The sequence below is a fragment of the Protopterus annectens genome, chromosome 6.part0 (assembly GCF_019279795.1).
Source record: "Protopterus annectens isolate FY-2018-M chromosome 6.part0, PAN1.0, whole genome shotgun sequence".
Classification (NCBI taxonomy): Eukaryota; Metazoa; Chordata; order Ceratodontiformes; family Protopteridae; genus Protopterus; species Protopterus annectens.
In genome coordinates this window covers 289,212,544-289,238,503 of record NC_056737.1, presented here as the reverse complement: position 1 = coordinate 289,238,503, position 25,960 = coordinate 289,212,544, and the positions used below count along the sequence as shown (strand labels likewise).

Below are 25,960 nucleotides of genomic sequence, written 5' to 3'. Positions count from 1 at the left end.
AGTGAGAGAATTAGAGAAAGAGTGACACAGAATTTGAGAGAGACAATGAGATATGTTATGAGATAGAGAAAGGAGAGAGAGATAGAGCATATGAAAGAGAGAGTGAGAGAAATAGAATATGAAAGAGGACCAGAGAGAGAAACATAATATATTAGACAGAAGGAAACAATATGAAAGAGGGTGAGAGTGAGAAAAAGAATAAAATATGAAAGAGAGTGAGAAAAAGAATGTGAAAGTGAGAGTGAATGAGTAAAAGAAATTATGAGATGGAAAATAAGAAGGTCCATTCTGCATAAGGAGTATTTTATATGGCCTCTACAGTAACAACGTTCAGGATATATTTGCAGAGCATCACTGAATTTCCCTCATATTTTGGTCTGTTCCTAATAAAATATGGGGTCTTCTGGCAAAACATTAAAGGAAAACTCCACCCTCTCCTATAGTTTAACTCATTCCTTAGATTTCGTTTCTCCCTACAATATGGTTCCAGTGTTGTATAGGCACCAGAAACTTGCTCATATGTTTTAGAACTTTTATTTCCTTGCATTGGAATCAAAGGAAAGGAAAGTCCACCTACTTTTTTTAAGCTTAACTTCTTGCATACTTTGCAGAGGAATTTGTCTGTGCCTGTATGACATATCATAAATACAGCTAAATCTGTAGTTTGCCCTGTCAAGTAATGCTGCCAGTCTTAGATGGACAATTAATCCTGTTATTGTCAGCAAGACAGTAGCTGATATAAAAAAGACAGACAGACAGAAAACTGTGGAACTGTTTTCTACTGTTTTTATTGTGGAGAGGAGGAGAACTTAACACTCCCCTTTCATAGCAAAATAAAGCAATTAGATCATTAAGGGGTTTAAATTCAGTTGTCACCTTTTCTGACAAATTTACATAACCAGCAACACAGAACTGAAATGCTAAGCTTTAAATGCTGGTTATTTATAAAAGTTTATATGTTAAGATAACTTAAATGAAGTATCAAATTTTTTTGTGACATTTAGAGAAAAGTCAGAAAATATTTTTTCTTGTAAAGTAGCAACACATTTACCATTTTCAAGACCCTCCCCCCACAAGACAGAAATGCAGAAAGAAAGACAAGTGGCAACCCTATAAACTAGGTGCACAGATAGTGTACATAAGAAGGTCGTTTATGCTTTTTTGTGACATCCTTCCAGAGGGGGATGCATATCTGGTGCACACAGATCCATAGTAAGAGATACCCACTGACTTTGAATCAGTCCTTACATTGTTAGAGTGCATGAGCATTTTGTAGGCCACAAAGGCAATGTGACCACTGATGGCAACCATAATATACACCTAATTTATTTTGGCATACATTTACTATGTGATCTTGTATTAAAAACGTTAAGAAAAGAAAGCCAGAAGTACTTACCTCTGTTTAAATGTGCATACACACACACACATAAACACACACACACACACACACACACACACACACACACACACACACACACACACACACACACACACACAGTCAGGCATGTGCACTTAAACACAGTATTGCATCCCACATATAGTATTCTATAAACTACATACATTTTTATAGACACAGACACACACACACACACATACGTTTGTATGTGTGTGTGTGTGTGTGTGTGTGTGTGTGTGTGTGTGTGTGTATATATATATATATATATATATATATATATATAGATCTAGGACGTTTGCTTGAGTGAGCAAATGACCGAAACCCAAATGGCTGGGCATACTTACAAGAAAGTGCTTTTCACCGAAAAAGCACTTTCTTGTAAGTATGTCTGTTGCCCAGGCTGTACTATGGTGCCGGTAAGGGAAATTTCCCTTTTCCCCACTGTAGTGCCGTCTTGGAGGGAGAATATTTAAATAGGGGGGTGCAGGGGGCAAAGCCCCCCTGCTAAAATGTAAATGTAGTGTTTTATTTTTTTTTGTAACACGCTTTAATGAAAACGCTTTTTCGATAAAAGCGCTTTCGTTAAAGTGTGTTCGGTTATTATGGATTTGGACGTTTGCTCACTCGATCAAATGTCCTAGATCCATATATATATATATATATATATATATATATATATATATATATATATATATGTGTGTGTGTGTGTGTGTGTGTGTGTGTGTGTGTGTGTTTATGTGTAGACACACATATACAGTTACAGAAAATTTTCATTTTGATATGTTTTTCTTTAAAGGACATGAAGTAATACTTGATTTCTGTATTAGTAGCTGTATTTAGAGCACAACCAAAAGCTGTTTGCTGAATTTCCTGTTTGCACTTAATTTTAAATCGTTTTTTTCTTAAAACTTGCATATTTTCTGTCCTTGACCTAGCACTCTTGTGGTGGGTCATTTACTGCACTGTTATAACTTGATATTACTTGTGAACCTCTGCTATCTCTGTAAAAAACAAAAACAAAAAAAAAAATCTTGCTTTTTCCCACTTTTCTGAGAGTTAAAAAAGTTCAGTTACAGGCTTGCTGTTCCTGAACTGTTTGAAAGTTTCTGTGAGGCCATTTTTGCTTGGGCTGAAGGAGGGTCTCTGTGTTCATCAGTGGCAGTGACTAACATTGAGCAGCTTCCCTGCCCCCCGTAGAGGTGGTTACTGACTTGAAACTGTAGTTTTATTGGCCACTAGGGGTCATTTCCATAACTCCTTCATCTTCCTCTCTTAAAACCTAGTTGCCTCGTGGTTTGAGCGTCTTTTCAGGCTTGTTGGCTGTTGGTGAAGCACCCTCCAAGAGAAAAAAACGCTGAGAGAAGAAGGGAGCCACTTTTGAGATTTTAAGTATTTTTTCTCTGTTTATTTGCTAAGTTTTTCTGCATAGCTGCCTAGCTTGAGCATTTTCTGGCTTGTTAAACTTGATTTCTGTATTAGTAGCTGTATTTAGAGCACAACCAAAAGCTGTTTGCTGAATTTCCTGTTTGCACTTAATTTTAAATCGCCTATTTCTTAAAACTTGCATATTTTCTGTCCTTGACCTAGCACTCTTGTGTGGGGTCATTTACTGCACTGTTATAACTTGATATTACTTGTGAACCTCTGCTATCTCTGTAAAAAACAAAACAAAAAAAAAATCTTGCTTTTTCCCACTTTTCTGAGAGTTAAAAAGTTCAGTTACAGGCTTGCTGTTCCTGAACTGTTTGAAAGTTTCTGTGAGGCCATTTTTCTTGGGCTGAAGGAGGGTCTCTGTGTTCATCAGTGGCAGTGACTAACATTGAGCAGCTTCCCTGCCCCCGTAGAGGTGGTTACTGACTTGAAACTGTAGTTTTATTGGCCACTAGGGTCATTTCCATAACTCCTTCATTTGTCCTCAGAGGAGTGGTTTAAGGCAGTAACTTGTAGTTTATTGGCCATTTTGGGTCATTTCCTGTCTTTTCCAGCCCCCTGCTATAAAGCACGCTTTAGCGCGCATTAGTGCGATTTAGCGCGGAGTTGCCACTGTTGCACACTAGGGCAATGCCGGTTAAGCAGGTTTAAACTATTCGGGCTACCTAAAGTCCACTCTTCAAATTTTCCCTTAAAACTACCTTCCTCGAACTATACTACTGATCTAATCAGCGTATCCTATAATTAAAAAGATCATCTCTACTTGACTCCAAGTAGACTATTCTCTATCTGTTAAACGTAGCACTTGCTCCTACAGTACTTATTACCTTGATACGGCACTCTTGTCATAGATAGTACCCCAAAAAAGGCAACCCCCCATTTCTCGGTCACCCACGTCCCCCGGAATCTTTTTTTAAGTTTTTTTTGTCTATTCCTTCTAGCATGTCGAGGGATCAGTTGCTAGTGTCCTCTCCTGCTCAGCTGGTGAACCTGGGAATATTGAGGCAATGTTACAATTGCCTCATGTACACAGACAACCCTCTCCTCCTCCCACAAAACACAAATACATGCGAGAGATGCAACTATACGGCCAAACTGGAGGCTGAGCTCTCTCAACATAGGACTGGCAAGACCAGTCAGGAGGAGAAGGTTACCACACACACTATAGACCCAGTCTCACATAGTACCATTACAACCTCAAATCATACACATAAACACACAAAGACATACTTGGAGGCTCTGATCAAAAATCTACCAAAACAGCAGAGGCCACCAAAGCAGACACCCAAACAACCACCACCTCAGAACACAACACCTGCAACACATAGACCTCACAGTCAGAGTGTCAAACAGTCACAGCCCTTAAGGCCAAACACAATGCCAGACACACTAGTCATTGGTGACTCCATAGTCAGACACACTGCCGTCCCGCTCACCAGACTGAGTAAGGAGAAGGTCACAGTAAGCTGCCTGTCGGGCGCTAGAATCTGCCACATAACGCAAGCACTCAGGTCTCTCAACAGCAAGTACAAATATGACTCAGTCATTGTCCACGCTGGTGTAAACGACCTGAGACGTACCTCCTTGGACTACATGAAAAGAGACATTGAGGAGCTCTCTGATTATGTAGCCCAGGCAGGTATGACCCTGACCTTGAGCAGTATCCTACCTTCACCAAGAATGATGCCACAATACAGAGATAAGATGATCAGCTTTAACAATTGGCTTAAACACTGGTGTCATTCAAAGGGGATCCAGTGTCTGTCTGCCTGGGATGACATGCTGGACAAGCCACGCTGCTTCACAAGGGACGGCTTGCACCTGTCACCCTGGGATTCCGGATATTGGCAAAGGCTCTTGCCACCCCATAGTGCCTTTTTAGGCAAGGCTCAAATTCTAAACCTACCACCCTAGAACACAAAAAGGAAAAAACTAAGGGTAATGCTGCTCAATGCCAGAAGTCTAAATCTCAAAATGCACGCACTCGAGGCCCTTCTCAGTATGGAGAACATCGATGTCTGTGCTGTGACAGAAACCTGGTTCAAGGCTCCTGAGAGCACCCCAGCGCTATCAGGTTTTACCTCATACCATGCGTTCCGGACCCAAAATCCGGACAATACCAAGAAAGGAGGGGGGGTATCCATATTCATCAAGGACACCCACACCTCAAGACTGGTGGCAACGCATGATGCATCGGAGACCATCCAGGTGCAATTAACCATAGGCAAGACTGCTCTGCAAATTGTAGCATGTTACAGGCCACCCTCACAAACTCAGGAACCTCACATGGCCTTCCTGAAAACACTAGAGGGGATAAATGTATCACCAAACACCATCATACTAGGTGACTTCAATTACCCTAATATAGACTGGGAACACTACTCAAGCCCAAACACCCTAGCCCAAAAGTTCCTGGAATTCATAAACTCAAATGCCATGGAACAACTAGTCACCATCCCCACAAGAGGAGATAACATACTTGATCTCATCATCACGAACATGGGAGTACAATGTTCAACACTGGAGGTGTACCCCTCACTGGTGAGATCAGACCACAAACTAATCTCGCTGGAGGTCCTCATCCCACCCACACCTGAAATAAAAAAGACCACAGTAAAGAACTTCGCAAAAGCCGACTTCACACTTCTAAAGACTAGTGTGGTCTCCTTTAAGGCCCCGAGCCGGCAGAAAACAGTACTCAAGCCGCTGAATCACTTACAAATGCCTTCTACCAGCACCTGCAGGACTGCATGGATAAGGCAATCCCAAGCAAAACAAAGACTCTTTGTACCAAAGGCAAGCGTCCAGTCTGGTGGACCCCAGCCATAAACAAACTCTACAACAAAAGGAGGAAGCTACTACAAGATAGAGCAAAATCCTTAAAAGGTAAGTCACCCTTGATCACTATAAGTAAAAAACTAAGAGCTCTCATAAAATCATCCAAAGCAAATTTTGAGAGAAAAATAGCTAAAGACTCAAAAGACAATCATAAGGCCTTCTTTAGCTATGTTAGAAACCTGGGAGGAAACTCCCAGATATGCTCAGAACTAGTTCAAAATGATGTGAAGATTACTGATCCTACAGACATTGCCAACATACTGGCTGACAGGTTCAGTGCAAACTTCTCCCCTCCCCAAAAGGAAAGATATCTATACCAAGCGATTGCAGCCCCCAAACATCTCCAGCGCCCAAGTGAGAACTGCTCTCTCCAAAGCAAAAAACACAGCATCCATGGGACCTGATGGTGTCCCCGGCTGTGTGCTCCATGAACTCAATGTGGAATTAAACCCACAGCTAGGACAGCTGTTTAATCAAAGTCTTACCTCTGGATACGTACCCAGGGAGTGGCGCACTGCAACTGTGGTACCACTTCACAAAGGCGGTGCCTCCACCGACCCTGGAAATTACCGGTCCATTAGCTTGACAAGCCTTATCTGCAAAGCCATGGAGAGGATCATAATGGACCTCATAAATAAAGACATAGGGAATTTGCAGACTTTGGATCCAACCCAGTTTGGCTTTGTCAAAGGCAGATCATGCCTTTTAAACTTGGTTGACTTTTGAAACAGTCACCAAAGCCATTGATGAGGGAAAGGCAGTCCATACAGCCTACCTCGATCTGGCTAAGGCCTTCGATACAATACCCCACTCGGGTATCATTGAAAAACTCATCAGCTTAAATGTCAACCCATACATCACAAGATGGGTTGCAAACTGGCTGAGTGACAGAACCCACAGGGTCAGAGTTGCTGGTGCCATGTCAGACTCAAAGCCTGTCACAAGTGGTGTCCCACAGGGCTCAGTCCTGGGCCCACTCTTGTTTGGCATCTACTTTTCCTAAGGACGAGCAAGCGCAGGAGGGTTAGGGCTGACAAAGTTTGCAGATGACTGCAAACTGGCGCCATAGTAGAAAACACATCTGACACAGATATCCTTCAGAAGGGTCTCACAGAAAGCGGATAACTGGTGCCAGAGCCACGGCCTAAAGTTAAATGCCAAAAATGCGTAGTCATACCCTTCGGGAAAAACAAGGTTACCCTAGCTACCAAATAGGTGGCAATCCACTGAGCACAGAAGAAGTTATCAGGGACCTGGGGACCCAGGTTGATAGTAGTCTGTCATTCGACACCCATGTAGCTAAAGTAGTTAGGAAGACCTTCTACATTGCCCACCTTATCATGAAGGGATTCTCATCTAGATCAAGGGAGGTCATAGTCTCCCTTTACTCATCACTCATCAGACCAATGATTGAGTACAATGCCCCATTCAGAATGCATCTGACCCGACACTTGCAGCAGCTGGAGAGGCCACAAAGTTCCTCACCAAAAGGATAAAGGGTCTCAAAATCTATCCTATGCTGCCCGACTGAAAGAACTCCAGCTCTATTCAGTCGCTTACCGCTTGCTCAGAGGTGACCTTTGCCTAACATACAAGGCCATGTCAAACCCAGATTTGATGAATATGCTTCACCTCAAAAATCTAGATCCATCAGAGCCACAAGGGCGGAGACTTAAACCTTGACACGGCTATTAATAGGGCGTGCTGGAGGATAGATTCATCACCCAAAGACTCCTATGCTGTGGAACAAAATCCCGGTACATGTGAGGCAGAGCACCTCGCTGGCCTTGTTCAAGAGAAATCTTGACCAATGGATGGGAGATCGCAGATATACCCCAGGGATTACCTCAGTGTCACTGCTCGACAGAGGCACAGCAAAATAATGGGTATAGTTCCCCATACTAAAGGGGTGGCGTAAGCCACAAAACGATGGGCTAGGCTTGTAAATGCCCTCGGGCAGATAGCCTAGTATGAAGCTATGAACCTATAAGTACACATATAGGTATATAATCTAGTTCTCCATTATACACATGCACACACACATACACTCATATTTTGTACACATACATTATATATATATATATATATATATATATATATATATATATATATATATATATATACATATATATGTGTCTGTGTGTGTGTGTGTGTGTGTGTGTGTGTGTGTGTGTGTCTGTGTGTGTGTGTGTGTGTATATGGTGTGTATATGTGTGTGTGTGTGTGTGTGTGTGTGTGTGTGTGTGTGTGTGTGTGTGTGTGTGTGTGGTATGTGTGTGCAATATAGGTGCATACAACTTGTTATTTATAATAAGCTTAACATAGAATTAAGCATTATTAATGTATACATTCTAATAAATGTTGCTTAATGTTTTATTTATTCACCGTAACACATTGGCACTATTTTGTCAGTGTCTTTATGTCAGTATTTTTTTCTTTGTATTGCTAAGTGCATTTATTACTTGTTATTATCTTTGCCACAGTAGCCCAAGTTGTGGCTGAAAAGGGTCCTGGGACCAGTTCACTTTCCTGGTTACCGAAGTATAAATAAATATGAAATAGAAAAAAAGGGGGCGGGGGAGAACACGACAGAAATAATTAAGGAACTAGTAAATCACATTTGTATTCTGCATTCCGCATCACTCATAAGAGAGAGAGAAAACAAACTACCCACTGAAGGCATTGTTAAGTAGCAGACAGACTTAGTTTGGAGTCCTACTACTTGTCACCTGTATAAGTATAGCAAGGATCATTTAATGCAGTGACAGCTTTCACACCTCAGCACGAGAATGTGGGGGAGTGTCTGTCAATTCTTTTAGCACTATAAAAAATTCCCTTTACAAAAGCCTGCCATTTACCTACTTTCTTTTGCTGGAAGTAGCTAACAGCTATTTATAGCATAGAACAAGCTCTGACAGACACATAAATGAGGCTTAGTCATTGAAACATAGAATTAGCTCTGTTACAGAAGGTGTGTTTAAATGACAGTGCTTCACAGTCCTGCCATTCTATCTTAATGGCATTAGAAAACAGCACTACTTCCTTATGTCTAGCGTGACTCATATAAAGACGATTTGAAATGTATTGTGGGAAGAAGGAATGAAAGCAAGAAAACAAGATCACGTTACCAAGGCAGACCAAATTGTATGCCATTTTGAGGGAAACACATTAAAAATGTAAATTAAGCAGAGTGATTTGAGGCATTGATGCATTAAAATATCTCAGAAAACAAAGATACAATGAAAAAATAATTATTTTTTTTTAGTTGTAAGGTAGAATTTTCCTTTAATGGTTTCAATTTCTAAATAATGCCAGATGTGAAATTCAGACTTCATATACTTCAGAAAATGGATGGTAATGTTGGCAACTTTTTAAATATAAAACTGCAATATGTATAATTTGATCTTGATTTTAGCTCCCCAAAGTTGTCAATGGAGAAGCATGGGAATGAACTGGGGAGTCTGATACTCATAGGGGGGGTTTAGGGACCAGTGAATCTTTTGGTCACTGGGGGCCCCAACCACAGCAAATTATCTTATTTTGATATTTTGTTACATGCTTTTCAAACTGACAAAAGCTTGTGCAACAATATTGTGCACTTAATAAACAATAACTTATAGGATTAAAAGTCCTAAGGATTGGCACCATTTTTTTCCTTTAAAAGTCAAAGATATAATTGGTTATAGTAAGCAGTAACTGTGTTTTGTTAAGTAGCAGGCTTCATTATTTCATTAAATGTTTTACTACTGACATAGTGCCTTTGTCATAGTTAAATCCCACTAGTTGACATTCTTTCCACTAAAACTAACATCATAGTCTGTTTCAGGTATCTGCAATACTCAGGGCTACAGGGTCCCCTCAATCATTCTTGACTGTGTATGGGGGCCCAGAAAAACTGCTGCTGGATAAGGGAAAATGAGGGATAAAAAAAGAGATCATCATTCATTCATTATCAAATTACTTGCTTTATCCTAGAGGGGGTTGTGATATGACCCTAACAAGAAAAATCCAGTTATGAGTGAATGAACATGAGCGAGATAAGCTTTGGGGATCAATGACCCAAAATGACTGATCTCAGTTCTTACCATGGATTTCAAGTTGAGCAGATGTTTCCAGTCTTCAAGGATGGTTTCATTTTTCAGGACATTTCATAAATACTGGTAGACATTATAACTCTCAACTCAAGAATTCTGAGCAAAGGCAAAAATAATGGCTGCATAAATAGGCGGAATAAATGTCCCAGATCAGGAACACCTATTACTCTAATTCATTTAAAATGTAATGGAATGACAGAGTTTGCATCAATCTGCATTTTTAGACAATAAGCATGCAACTCTAATATCTGACATTATTTAATTACTATAATCCTGAATGATTTCCTAGCAAATCAAGAATTTTTCATGGTGTAGGGCAAAAATATATGAGGCAAAATCAATGACAGGTATTCATTACTGATGACTGCCAAATAACATACATTAATATGGTGTGGCAGTACTAGTGTTGCACCATGTACTGCTATTTGCAGAAAGCAGTATAAAACTTGTTTTGCTATCATTTCTATTTGTTTGTGTGTGTGTGGAGGGGGGGGGGGGTTGCACTGTCAGGGTAGCAGGCCTGCTATAATTTCTTTCACTTTCTATTTCAAACATCATTGGCACTGCCATTATGCTTGTGAATGTGAGGGAGATGTGGTTACAGTCTATTTAAGAGTAACACATTGTCCATAATTTCTTTCACTTACCATCGCATACATAGATCTTACAAATTATAGTTTTCTATATTTGGTGGTTTGTCAGGAAAGGGGTGCATGTGAAATCATCTGCTCCTTTCCACACAGGTGCAGTGAGTAACATTGCTATTTCACAGTATTTTGACCTAGTTAACGTCTTGGCTATGACTTTCTCTTTGTGGAGTATGCTTTCCTCCCTGTCTGTGTGTGTGTGTGTGTGTGTGTGTGTGTGTGTGTGTGTGTAAATATCACTGATTTTATTTGGGTACACACAATAATGCCAGGAAGATACATAACTCTTCTTGGTCAACAGGTTAACAGGCAATTATCTTTCAAAAATAAGACATAAAATACATCACAGAATATTCCAACACGTGGAGCTTCTAGGAGGTCTGGTGGCTTCTGACACAACACTGTATAAGTGGATTTTGACATGGACTGTCTGCTCTCAGCCATCTCCCATTCTAAAACCAGCCCTGCCCAGAGGTATGCATGGATGGTTATTGTGGCTTGTGTGGGGGCTTAGAATAGTGTGGTGATTGTTTTTCTTTTACTTTTGTTACAGAGCTCAGGCATGTGGGGCAGTGCACTGTCTAGAAGAAGCAAATTGGAACACATTACTATGATCATTTTTTTCCTCTTAACTTTAAATCACACATCAGAAGCATATACAGGTGGTGCCTTTTGCAGAGTAGGGGTGAGGAGTGAGGAGGCAGGCTATGCATATGAATGACAGCAGTCACTTGAAATACATAACTGTGGCTATTTGAATCTCTGCTTCCATCCCCGTCTAACAACAGAGGGATGCATGGACAGTGAATGTCTTTTTTTTTTTGGGGGGGGGGTTAGGCAGGTGGTATTTGAAAATAAAATTTGTATATCCTCGCAAACATTTATCTTATTAGTTTATTATGAGCTACTATTTTATTAGCTTTGAACATTAAGCAGTTGACACAACTTATGTCTTCCTTAAAAAAAAAAAAGAAAGAAGACTGAAATTCTTTTTTACCCATGACTTTTGTTCAAGCCACCACTGGATGAAAAGGTTGGGAAAATGCTCTAAAATACATCTCAGGGTATATATAATCCTATGACTTCTGGGAGGTCAACTTAAATTATTTATTTTATACACAGTTATCACTGTGCTGTCTTGGCCAGGTAAGGTGTACTCAGAGATGCAAGAAAAAGTAAAGTTGAACAACAGCACTGAATTTCTTTCCTTAATCATATTTTTTATTGAAGACATCATTGGATGAAAAGGTCATAAAAATAAATAAATAAAATGTACTTCACAGCATATAGAAAGCCATGCCTTCTTAAAAGGCTGGAGAAAGCAAATGTGAGAAAAAGAAGAAAAAAGTAATGTGTACAGTGTGGGGCACTGGGGATGGGGGAAAATGGGGAGGCACTGGAAGATATGTGTGCAGGGAGATGAAACAGAAAGTGGTGGGGGTGCCATAGAGCCCTTTGGTAGGGCATTTCACCCAAGTCCAACCCTGTAAATTGGATTGTTGTATTGTATCATCATTGCAACTAAATGACAGTCACTGTGAATAGCCTTCTGTGAAATGAGCCAACACAGTATGGTGCACAGGTCTATCAAAATGTATGAGCATTGTAGATGCAGTTCAGACAGTGTGTACTACTCCTAAAACTCTGCAGGTGGCAGTGAGAGAGTGATATTTAAACTGTAAGTGCCCTGTGGGCCCCCCAAAATGGTAACACTAACTCGGCTGATACTTTGCTTTGACTTGACCTTTGTAGTACTGATAATATTGATGTGATATGCAAGTTTGTACCAATGTATTGCTATGATTAAATGTCAATTACAATTGAGTGTGGCTATCATTTGGTGGCAAGGCAATATGGGTGATGGAGGGGTAGCAGTACTAGACTTTAGAGTATAAATTGAAAAATCTTGGCTACACCACTTTCCTTCTAAAACCATTACAGAGATATATACAGTTCATATGATCAACTATTTGGTCGACAGTTCATTTGATCGACATTTGCCCCTTCCCCAATGTTGTGTGACCCTGGGTTGATATATATAGTTTGTGGGGGCACAGCCCCATCATTAGTGGGGGTGAAGCCCCGATCAAATGAACTGTCGACCAAATAAACAGTCAATCATATGAACTGTCATATAGACCCATATATATATATATATATATATATATATATATATATATATATATATATTTACGTGTGTGTGTGTTTTTAATCTATGCAACTCTTATTGGAGACTTTCATTTAGATAATTTGAACATAGTATGGGCTAAAAAAGCCATGGTTTCTGTAGGTAATATTTAGAAAATTTTGATCAGTAGAGTACAAAAAGTATGTCTAGGTGCACCATTCTTTGCCAGTATGGAAGGGTCTGTCATATATGAAAAGAGTATTTTTTAATGACTGGCACCTTTGCTCACTTATCAAATTAAACAAATAAATGTAAAGATTCAGAAGCAACGTTTAATGCATACCTGTTAACTGTCCCTGCTTTCCAGGTATGTCCCTGATTTAGACTCCAAAATTTAGCTCTGTCCCTCTAAATGCCTTCTAAAACTGTTGACTCTTGGAGGAAAGATGGTGCATTACTCAATAAATAATGGCAGTAAGTAAGAGTTATAGATATCTTTTATTTCACAAAATGTATAGTAATTAACATTGTTTTATTCTGCCAATGTCTCAAGTTAATAGTATTAATATTTTATAAATGTCCACTCCCATATTGTCCCTGATTTTTTTCTGGATTTGTCCCTGATTCTGTTGAACTGTTTCCCTGATTATTTGAGAGCTATGGTAATGTGATGTCGAAAATATCCTCTTTGACTGTTCTATTTTCGGTGAATGTCACTAGCTGTTAGGATATGTGGTGCATCATCTGTTTGCGGCAGTTATTTTGGAAGAATGCTTATATTAGTTAAATAGTTAATGGAGATGTTGCTTTTCCTATGGAATGTGAAAGTTATAGGAATGATGGAATTCGCTCGTTTCACTATAGCAAACATTACCACTGCTTCACTTACAGCACTCGTTATTTTCTACTTACCTGAACAGGTTGTTAGTGCGGGTTTGTGTGTGGTTGTGTCGGCCTGTGACGGGCTTTCAAATTTTGGAAAGATGTAGTTAGTAGAAGCTGTTTTGCTATACCGCTATGCACTCACACCATTTTGTAAAAAAAAAAGAAAATGAAAGAAGAATGAAAGACATTACAAAGCAAGTTTATTTATCTTAATAATGGACGCTGTTTGACAATGTCATTTAATAAATGTTATTACTGCAAACACGGGTACTCAAAACATGTGATAACCATACATCACAAGTGTACCTCATTACGACGAACGTTCCTCATTTGAGGTCATGAAACATTCATATTCCTCAAAGTTCCACATTGAAAGTATCGGTCAACCACTCAGTGTTAGGTATTTTTTTACTGATATCCATGATAAAGAGGGCAGCATCATATTAATTCATCAAGGTAAGTTTTTATATGTAAAAATAGCATATTTTAACCATCTTATGAGCTTCCTAGGTGAAGTTGTTAGCAGGCTGTTGGTAAGTGTTCCACATTTTGCCCATTTGTCACACATTAAAAGAGGCAGTGTTCCTCATTTTGGAGATTGAGGGTTGAGAGCTATGGTGATAACTAAAATCATGTGGGTCATTTAAGGTCTTTTGTGATTAAGACCCTTTACGACAGTGGAACGTGATGAGACATCAGACAAAAATAACCCTGTAGTGATACAACGACACTAAAATTACGGAAATGAAGTGCACGTTTTCTTTACTTCCGCAACAACTTATGTCATGCTTTCTTTAGTAGCGGCCTGAAATATAGCACTCTTCCCCCGTCTAATTAAAAATGCGTTCACTTCAAAACGGGGCAATACTCCAGTGTCGCTGTTTGTTTCGTCCTGGTTCCTTCCGTCCTAAGTCTGACCTAAGTTAATACATTTGGGGACGTTTTAGATTCAGTTAAGAGAGGACCGACGGACGGACTGCCATCACTTGGATCTGTGCCTGTAACAAGAAGCTGTGCTCTTCTTTTTTTGACCAACTGTCTCTTTAAATCGCGGGCACCTTGTGCAATAGAGGGCGGGTCGCCGCTGTGAGTGTGTGAGCATTCCTGGGACCTTGCACCAGTCTCGGTAAGAGAGCTCAGCCCTTCACATCGCAAAAGAGGGAAGGAAAGCAGACGGGACGCAAATCCAGCCTTCTTAGCCTTTATCCCGACTCGGAATATACTGTTATCTTTCCAAGGCGGACCTGTCTCCCTGTTGCCCCCTCCTGGAGTTCGTGGACTTTCGAGCGGATTTACTGGCAGAGGAGCTGTCCTCCAGCACCACCGAGGTAAGGCTGGTAGAGGCAAATGAGCTGTCCTTCAGCACCACCGAGGTGAGCTGAGCAGAGGGACGGGGACTACCCTTCAGGATCCCCGACGGGAGACTCGTAGAGGACGACTGCCTTCTATCCGATGGGATACGATTGTCAAAGTCGGTCCCATCAATGTTCAAATGTCCCTTGAACGATCTGGGACATCACTTTGGGAATAATCTTTTGCAATAGTAGCCCAGTTTCCAGACCCTTACTCACAAAAGCAAATGCTGATTTGTAGCCAAAGCATGTGGATCACTGAATTTCTTTATTTTTTTATAATTCTGAACTGGGTTCACTATAAACTCCGGTTACATTCCTTCTCGATCCAAGTTGTGGTTTTCTTCCAAACAAGTAGCAAATGTAAGGCAACTGCCATACCCAAACGACTATTCTGTCCCTCTGTCTTGTTCCTATCCTACCTCAGATTTAGAAAAAAATGTCTTTTTATAAAAGGCAGCATCTAAAATACCCAAAGAATGGGTAGAGAAGTAAATTACACACACTCTGCTACATCTCGTAGACACCCTTTAAATTATCTCGAGCAGTCTAGAAATAATTTTTATTGAACCAAATTCGAATGATTATATAAATTAGTATATTTTATGTGTGAGTGTGTGTGTGATGTCGACGCATGGGTGTATTGTCTCTTATAGTTAAACCATATTTACAGACAAGGAAAGAAAGAGGAGAAAAAAACTTGGCTCACTTTTAAACAATATGAAACTGAAACAAAGACTTAAAAGCTTTTTATGTATATGTCTGCCCGCACTCGCAGCAGAGAAATATAAATCTATTGGAGCTGGATGTCCGGTCCTTTCCTCTTCATGCATGCTTTCAGGATTAAGGTTAATCGAATTACTATTTTCTCCATCAGTGTTTCAAAGGAGTGTAGAATTCAGTAACTTGACTTAGTTTGAGAATTCTATACTCTTTACTCACATTTTAATCGTGAAGGCATTTTTATGAAAATGCAGCAGCAGGAGTATTTAAAAAATAAGATCAGAAAATGATAAACAGTGCTAAAGATTTAAGATCCATTTACAAAGCATACTCCTTATCCATGCAAAGTCTCTCATCCTCTGTTATCTATGCTTGCCAGTGCCTTGTGGAGCTTTAGGCAAAACTGCTGGATTGTTATACACAAGGGATTTGTCTGGTGTACTAAGCTTTCAGAGGTGAAAAGAAATATATGCAATATATGAGAGAAATATTATGTTTAGGCCACTCTGCATTTGAACAGGCACCCTGATGCTATTTAGGTATGAGGTGTTTTTTTAACAGGGTGTGGTAAACTTCATAGAGCTTAACACAAATAAGTGTGAGCACTTAAAAACATACATTATCCCCTTAGAAAGCATAAGTATTATGTTTACTAAATGGAAAATGTAAGTAATGTTTAATTTTGGTCTCACATTCTCTAAAACAGTTTAAACAAATACACATGCCTTTCTGTGACTGATTTTGGTTGCACGACTATCTATTCTGTGACTAATGAACTACTTTAAGGTAAACTGGGGTAGTTAACAAATGCTTTGTGATTAGGAATGTCTACATAAGTTTGATGATTTAGCAGCATGAAGATGTTCATTATCAGGGTATCAGTCAAATATGCTGTTGTGCTATGTTCTGTTTAGATAGATCCAGGCTCTAAGGGAAGACAGCTTACACTCCTGCATTAAGAACACACAATTCAGTGACTTTAGTTTCCATGAATAGCAGCAAATTATGTCATTTTTTTCCTAAAAGGAAAGATTCCCTGACGTGTTATAAAAAGCATGCAACGGAAATTAGTACTGAAGCTGTGTTTCTCTTTGTGTGTGTGTGTGTGTGTGTGTGTGTGTGTGTGAATGTGTGTCTATGTGTGTATCGTGTATGCCATATCTAAAATTTTAGGTATGAAGAAGAGATTCCACCTAATCAGTGACACAATGAATAATAATGATGATGATTTTTATTGTGATGAAAAATATATTTACTGAATGAAAAAAAATGTATCCCACTGCACTACTTTACAACAATTGGTATATATTGCATCCTGTAGCAAAAATGTTCTGCTTTAGTGGTAAAATGGCATCTTGCTCGAAATGCAGTTCTACAGCATGGTGGTAGCCTTAAGCATGAGGAGGTTACAGAGGCGGAACAGCCATCAGCGATCTCAATTACATGTTTTTTGTCATGATTTTGTAACTTCGACATAAATATTGGTGCTTTTTCTTATTTCTTCAAGAAAAATCACACACACCCCCACACACCCCTACTGCAGCTGTAGAAATTATAGGTAAGGACAGAAATTGGCTACATTGCATAATGCGTTGTCATCCCATTAATTGAGCTATTTTGTTTCAAATGACTGAATCACAGGTGATGACTTTGGATGAGTGATTTGGCACTGGAATGATGCTTCTAGAAATGTAAATACATATGGAGGCTGGCTGTTTCAAATCGTAATGGCGACTGTGGCCCGCTGATTAAGAAAGAAAAGCTCTTATCAGCCATTTTCTGAGACTGTTGGAAGCTGTTCAGTATGGCGACATGCAGAAATAGAAAATTGCAGGGTTTGGGCATTGTGTGATTCTTTTAGTGCTTGATATATTGGTCATACTAATTTACAACCACTCCAGCATGGTTGATTAAGCCTATATTTAAAGGAAGAAGATTGTCTTAATTTTGCTTTACGATTTATCCGTCCATATTTGTATAGGAACGTAAGGGTTCGGGATAAGTCAGCTGCTATAAATTTATTCACTTATACATTCCTGTTTGACTCAGATAAGGAAACCTGGCACAAATGAATAGCCAAATGTGAATGGTTTACAAATCATATCCTGTGGTGCATAAAGGTTTTATTTTCTAACATTAGAAATGTTACATTATTCTATATTGTCATAAGGAAAGCAAGGTTTGATAATTATTTCATTATATCATTGTAGTTCTGTAGAAGTAGATGAGCATCTGTGAAAAAGACATGTATATTTCTACAACAGAAGTTAAAAAACAAAAGCTAATGCAATGCAAATGCTTATCAGCTACATTTATGCTTTCAGCCTGATTTTTTGTTTCATTGAAATTTGTTTTTAAAATCAGAACATTTTTCTGTGAGCCACTGATCATTTTTTATGCTTTCAGTTAAGTATCCCATAAAAAGGTATCTTTGCAGCAGTAAGAAGCCCCTATACAGTTTTGGCTATTGGCATAGCATCAAAACAGTATCTCCACCATGAGTGCAAATCACTGAAAATTTCATGTGTATTGAATGATAACAGATACATTGCTTACAATAAATGATTTCTCTCTCCAGTGTTTTATGAGGCAGTTTTGTCTCTAATAGGATATCACTGAAATTCAACATTTATATGCAATTAACATTATTTCTTAACTCTTTGGATATGTGATCATTGGAAAGAGATAGTCCAGCAATAAACTGTAGGAAAAATTATCTTCCCAGCCATTGGGATGTGGAGTGACACCTTCTGTAGTAAGTGAGAATGTAGTACTTCTATATTTTTGCTGAGCAGTCTGAAAGTAAACAAGGTGATTCTGCTTTGCCTTTTGAAATCATACAGTTTTCCTGTTCATTGGTGTTTTGTACATTTAACATCTGATTTACTTTTATAGCAGTTCAAATGAATTGGACTAAATGACAGAATTTTGCTAAAGTGTGCTGTAATGACTTAAGATTTACAGCAACACTGTATTTAAGTAATTTTGTAAATAAGTCTGTGAAGAAGCATCAGTATTACTACACAAGTGCTGCCTGATTACCTTGTGGCTGCAAAATGGTGACATTTATCTGGGTCAGTTCTGCTGAGGATTCTTTTGGTGAGAACTTGTAACAAGAGGAAGGTCATCTTGAAGAGTAGCACATAATGCTCAGTAGATCCTATAGAATGCTACAGTGCACATATAAAATACATTTTAGCCACATATGATACTTTGTCAATTTTTGAACAAATACTGGCTTTTAATAGTGTTATGGGCTGAAAAAGGCAATAGTTTAAAATCAATAGTGTTTGTCATATTTTCATAAAAGCGTAAACATGCCTGAATATGTATATGTCATTACAATTGATGGTTACAGCAGGTCATCTGAGTTAGCTGTGGGTGAAGCCGTTATTTTTGTTTTGGTTTTTGAGATTGCTGTAGTTCATTATTCTGAAGTGAACAAATGAAGCAGATACATTTATTTTAGCCCTAAAACAACAACAATATCTATCAGCACTAGCAAAACTGGCTGTAACTCTGGTAAACAAATATTTTAAGCAGGCTACATTTTTAATGTACGATGCAATCTTGCACAGCCATTTGTTCGTCAGCTGACCATGAAAGTTTATAAAGACAAAAATGAATATGTTAACCTGTAGTTCTTGTAATATATACGATCATGTATATATGGCAAAATCTTGGGATGGGATGAGTTTAACAGTTTAAAATGTTACCGTTGTAGCAATGTAAAATGGGAGAGGGAACCATAGATAACTAATTAATAATTTTGCTGAAATGTGAATTTCACTTATAAAAAGGACTCATGCTTCCATATCCTGACCTTTTCTTTCACAATTTAACCCATAATAATATAAGTTCTTTAGAATAAGGCTTATGCTGAACTATAGCAGAGATAATTTAAGGCACAGTTACACCTTTAGCACATATTGAAAGCCTTCAAGTTTCTTTTCAAATATGTAAATATTCTTTTCCTTTGGTTACAGTCTTTTAATTCTTCTAATTCTCAAATAATATAGTCAATGGTTATCAGAGTGCCTTTTTGGAGAAAAGAAATCAAATAGAAAGGAAAAGAAAAAAGTAGATGCCTTATTTTTGAGGATTTAAAATCATTAGCAATATAACACAAGAAGAAATTTGATATAACATTCTTCAGGACAACATATTTAGCAAAACAACTCTTCCAAAAGTGTGTGTCATGATAAGATACCACAGCTATTATGGAGTAGAGAGATGGTTTGTAGTCTGGCAAACATATAAGAGTAAATCAAACGGGACAGTAAGATCTGTTATGGTAGGGAGCATGAATGTCATTTTGGGTCTGTGGCTGTTTATTATGAGCAAGTACAAAGTGCATCACTTAGTTTCCTGGCCTGGGTTCTTTTACAGATATGCTTATTTATTTCTAATACTTAATAATTCAAGTTTAATAAACAAGCTCTGGACTCAGCAGTTTGGGCACAAACACAGTATTCGGTCTTTGCTGTAACTCAAGAGTGCAGTATGTCCATAGCTGGCAACTGCATTTAGCCTCTGAATAATGATAGATTTTATGGCACTCCTACCTGATTTGGAATCACTTAACCTGTAAGGGTCACGTGGTGGTTGTTCCTAACCAATGAGTTAATAAATGCAGGTTGAATCAGGATAATGTTTAGGAAAATGTGTTCTATCCAGCAATATGCAACTTATTTTTCTACCATATTTAATGCTTTGAATTATTTGGTAGCATAACTAGTCTAAACAGCAAATTAGGAAAATTTGTAAGAAAAAGTGATAAAAAAATCAAGAGAAATGAGTGAATGTGAGTGTATGTGTATATGTGTATACATATATATATATATATATATATATATATATATATATATATATATATATACATATACAGACACACACACACACACACACACACACACACACACACACACACACACACACACACACACACACACATACATATGTGTAAAGAGAGACAGCCATAATTGTAGATATAAAGCATGTATATATTTATTGTGAGTATACCAGTCTCTTCATGTAACTTAAATATTTTTATTTAAATGAGCTCTACTCACTGTGTTCATAGTTAAATAACATAGAATGCAAACAGATTAATTTGAGGTATAAATACTATATTATTCAACATAAAAACTGCAAAATGCATGTTTTTACATAAAAGATTTTCATATGTAGGCACTCCCATTAGAAAAAACAAAACAAACAAACAAAAAAAAAAACAGAAAAAAATGCTTTTTTAAAAAGTTTAACAATCACTTGTAAAAAGAGAAAAAGTACAAAGGTACTGTCAGGTTGGAAGTTGTTAGGCATGCAAAGGTCTGTAAAATTAATTATTTTTTTCATGTAAAGAGAAACGTCCAATTCTTTTTTTTCTTTTGTAACAAGCTAATGTGAGTAACTTTAAAATATGACACCATTTTACTATAAGCACAAAACGGGTTCAGCATTCAACTGCCCACAAAAACATTGATTAATGATGGCATCATGTATTTTTTGTAAATGGGCGAACTATCAACAGAATTCCTATATTTTCAACTTACTATTTTTAACTCAAATGTATACTGCATCTGTGAAACCGACATTGCAAAACAGAAACAAGTATAAATGTAATATGTGTGTTCTTGGCCATGTTACTTGCAGTTTTGTCATTTATAAAGTTACTTGTACAAGTTCTAGAATGATAATATAATACCAAAACACTAGATCCTATGTATTCAGAACATAGCACACACAGGAACACACACACACACACACACACACACACGCACACATGCACACACGCGCACACACACACACACACACACACACACACACACACACACACACACACACACACACACACACACACACACACACACACACACATACACACACGCACACACACACACACACAAAATCTGTCTCTCTCACACACAAATATATATGCATCTCTCATGCTAATATGAAATATACCACCGAATTTGGCATTTGGACTAATTCACACTAGAAAGACAACACACTGCAAAACACACAATTGCTTTGTTTTTCAGTATATTGAAGGCATGACCAATATTTGCAGTTAAAAGAGGGATCAGACTGGGGCTCGGTAGCTGTGCACTGGTAAATGTGCAAGATGCAGTAACATAGCTTTGTATATACATCTGCATGTCATATCCAAATATGGATGCTCACTGCCTAGTTAACAAACTTGCTGCATTACCGGGCTGTGACCTTGAATAACCTTAAATGTGTCAGGATAATGTAGTTTGTGTCATTTCATATTTATATGTACATAGCTGTTAAGACTATGAAAGATTATCTTTTTCTACTTAAAGAAACATAGAAATTATAGATATGAACAGTTTTTGGGTGAGGATGGTTATGGGCTCTGGCTGTATAGTGTGGTTAATAGCTGGGGGAAGCTTAAACTTAATATGTCGAGATAACACGTAATGTTTAAGTGATAGCATCATGTATTAGTAGACTGCTGGCTTCAGAGTGTACATTTGGCTTAATGTTTCTGCACTATAGGAAAGTGGTACACCACACCGCTTTATACTTGTGCACACATTGCATATTTACATTCTCACACTACAATAGTGAATGCATCTCAAACAGCTCCATAGGTATTACCTGCGCCTGTGCATAACATCAGTAGAAACATCCTTTTGTAGCTTCTGTTTTTGTTGCATTTTTAGGCAGAGCCCCTCATCTGAAGCATATCGATCTCCTCTCATCTGCATTCATTTTTCTAAGCATTATTTATTCTACACCTTACGAAAAGTCGAGGTTGGTAACATGTTGGCTCATACAGCTTTGGCTTGCACAAATCACCATTGCATCTTCTGGATGAAGTATGTTAAGGTGTGTTGAACACTTTGTTAAGGGGAAGCTACCTTTCTATGGCAGTACATTATAGTAGAAAAGATTCCTTGTTGGCTGGAGCTAAGATGCATGTAACTTTTTGCTTTCAGACAACTATGTAAACTAGCATTGGGTTTATTTTTCTCAGGACCCATTAAACTCATCTACTAAGTAAAAATTAGTAACAGCAGTGCTTTACAGAAGGTGGGGGGGGGTGTTGCAAGCACCATGCGCTTCCAACACTCTGTAACTTTAGATAGCTTAAGTCTGAGCTCGCATAGCACTGTGGAAAAGGACCAATAGCCTTACTGCTACTATTTTCTCAATGTTTCGAGAACACAGTGCATGCCATTCCTTTGCATTATAGCTGAATGACACACAGCTGCCCATTGGTTTACACAAGTGCACACATTTTTTAGTGCACTTAGATTAAATGAATCAGTAGTAGACGTCAATGTGTATAGTGATAAAATATACGTCTCCCTTTCCTATAGCAATGCATATGTTATGTGTTGTCTGTACAGACTAAAGTAAAATATCACAGTAAAGTACTGCTTATGTGTGGTCTCATGGTGTTTCGCATCCAGTTTCCAGCTTCTCCAAGCATCACCTCCTATGGTCATATCTAGCTGCCATTAAGATTTAATGCTCACATGAGCATTTAAGAGTATACTGATATTTAACTGTGCATTTTATTAGGTCACCTAAGCATCTGTGCAGGAACATTAGTATTGCTAAGAAGTTATAATGCCTATTTAAAAAAATCTGCTTTCAGTATCATCTTTCATACTCAGTTTGCTTCATATTTTCAGTTGTTTCTTCCACATGGCTTCACAACTTGAATCTATGATAAGCTTTCCATTCACTTCTGTTTGTTATTGTTTAACAATATTGATATTGCATAGCTGTATGCAACAACTGCAAAGTCAAAAGATTTTAAAGACATTTTTATCCTTTAACCTCTATTTGGATAGTGGCTGTGCCATTTTTCCCCACTACATTTAGACTTGAAAACCATCCAGCTTTCAGAGAAAGAGCAAACCACCTCAGACACATTCTGACTGGCTGCAAATGCTGTTAGCTGACCATGAATAAAGTTGAAGAAATATATTTATTTAATGTATCACATTTTGCTGACACAGTTAATTTTACCAAGTGAGGCCTATCTGCAGAAAGGAACAAGGATAATGTTGGCATTACAATGCACTTTGAAGAGCCAGACTGAAACAATACCAAGTGCAGGTGACAAATTATACACAAAATGCATTTTATTGGCAGTAGGATAAGATCCGTCAGCATGAACTTCAATGGTCTTTCTGATTCTTCTATGAATCGATAAGATCCATCAGCGTGAACTTCAATGGTCTTTCTGATTCTTCTGTGAATCGATAAGATCCATCAGCGTGAACTTCAATGGTCTTTCTGATTCTTCTATGAATCGATAAGATCCATCAGAGTGAACTTCAATGGTCTTTCTGATTCTTCTATGAATCGATAAGATCCGTCAGAGTGAACTTCAATGGTCTTTCTGATTCTTCTATGAATCGATAAGATCCGTCAGAGTGAACTTCAATGGTCTTTCTGATTCTTCTCTGAATCAATGCCGACAGTCTATAACATGGAAAAACAACACCTGAAGCATAGAAGCATGAAACAAATTAACTTAAACATTTTTATGACAGAGGACCTAGTTTCCAACATCCTCTCAAACTGATATTTACCAACTCTATTGTTGCATCTTCAAGAATCAAGAAATCTCCCAGAAGGAGCGAATTATTGTGGGCACACACTTAGAAATCAGACCGGTAATGATTTCCTATGGAGAACAATGTTTGACATTACATTTCTCAGTATTCTTTTCTGCGGGCATCTGACACTGGAGGAATTTCACCTCATCCACATGTAGAGGAGATGGTATTACTCCTAGTATTACCGTAAATTATGTAATAGATTAATGTGCGAACATACATAACCTGCTCCATAAATGGTCAGACCTTAGAGTGCATTCCCCGCAATCACCCCAAACTAGAACTACTACAGTGCAGAATCAATTAAAAAAAAAGTAGTATTTACCTCAGGTAAAATCGCTTCTTCGAACAAGCTTCTGTTTGCTGAGTGCATAGTTGAGTGCATAGTCGACACTGAATGGAAATGCGAAGGTATATCAAGGTGCATCGCATGTAGAAGCAGATTTATAGCAGCTGCACTTGAATGTAGCACAATGTTGCACATCTTAGTCATAATGAAGGTAAATGTCAGTCTCCACTTATTTTTGTGTGGTTTGTATAATTCCAGCACATCTTATAGAAAAACTGTCATTTTATTATTAGTTGATTACTGATGAGAAAGTTGTATAGGTTAAGACATTGTTTTCTTAAAATTCCATATGCTAGGGTTAGCATATATTAAGTTTCCTTTCCAAAGCAATCTGTTCTGTAGATTGCAAAAGATTATAGCAATACTGTATCCACCTGTTAACACCCCAATGTAGTAGTTTTGGAAGAGAACTACTTATGGGACTCTGTTTGGTCTTCTTTATTAGATTGTCTATAACTGCATATTCATACTACAGATGTTTGTGCCAGTGCAATATATGAATTATACATTTTGATTCACTTGTACTATCAGATATTTTATTGTACTTGTTTACCTCTTTACTGTCTTATTTGTGAGCATGTGAACAGAGTTTCTAGTGTGTGTGTATGTGTGTGTGTGTGTGTGTGTGTGTTTTTAAAGTTCTAGATATGTTAGCATTGTTTTGGCATTCAATTCCCTATATTCACTCTAGAGTTGTTTAACTTCCTCCCCATGTTTACATTGCAGAAGGCCTTTTGAAGTATTTGGTTCAAGTAATCTGAAAAGGCTGTGTAGTTATCTGTGTATTGTATTATTAGTGTTTCTGTGCAGTGTTTTTTGATTTTATTTATGAATCAAGACAGTTAAAGAAAGCACAGTGCAAGATTTTGTGGGTCAACAATCTGAATGTTCAAATTTGGAAAAGTGTTGTTTTTATTTGGTGATAAACACCATGAATGAAATGTAGTCTTAAAAATACTTCTCTACATAAAGTCCAATATTCACCTTAGCAGAATGATTTTGAGTGTCCTTATGATGGCATTTTATTTTCTAACTTGAAGTAAGACATTTACATGGTTATTGATGTCAAAGTTAATATTTTTAGAGAATGTGACAAGTATAGCATCTGTCTCATGACCAGCGAGAAAGCTACATTATAGAAACCAATACTCTGCTAGATATTATGAGATTGTTGTACTGTAACACAGAGTGGTGATTCCACTGTGTAACTGCCCCTGCAGATAAGCCAAGCCAGGTGGGCAGAAGTGGGGTAGTTTGCCACCTTGCCACTAGTTTTGTGACAAATGGAAAGTACTTAAGAAGCACAGCACCTTTGGGAAGCCTAATGCAGGACTAGGGAAAACAAAGCAGAGAAAAGGGGACTGGACCTTTTAAGCACACACACCTGATTTTCCAGATGAGAATATGTATGAGTTCTAACCTGCTCCTGTTTAAGGAGAAGACAGGCTCAAGATGGCATAAATCATTTAGAAGTTCAGAATATTCCAGACCACTTGTTTTTGAATGTGTTC

General features: G+C 38.1%; 1 protein-coding gene across 1 annotated transcript in view; it reads left to right on the top strand.

Moving 5' to 3' along the window:
• Positions 1–14,220: 14,220 nt before the first annotated feature.
• LOC122803823 (neurexin-3-like) overlaps positions 14,221–25,960 on the top strand; it is a 2,450,564-nt gene continuing 2,438,824 nt past the window's right edge. The window contains exon 1 of the mRNA XM_044073508.1: positions 14,221–14,747. The gene's annotated coding sequence lies outside the window, so the exon portion shown is untranslated. The remainder of the gene's footprint in view (positions 14,748–25,960) is intronic.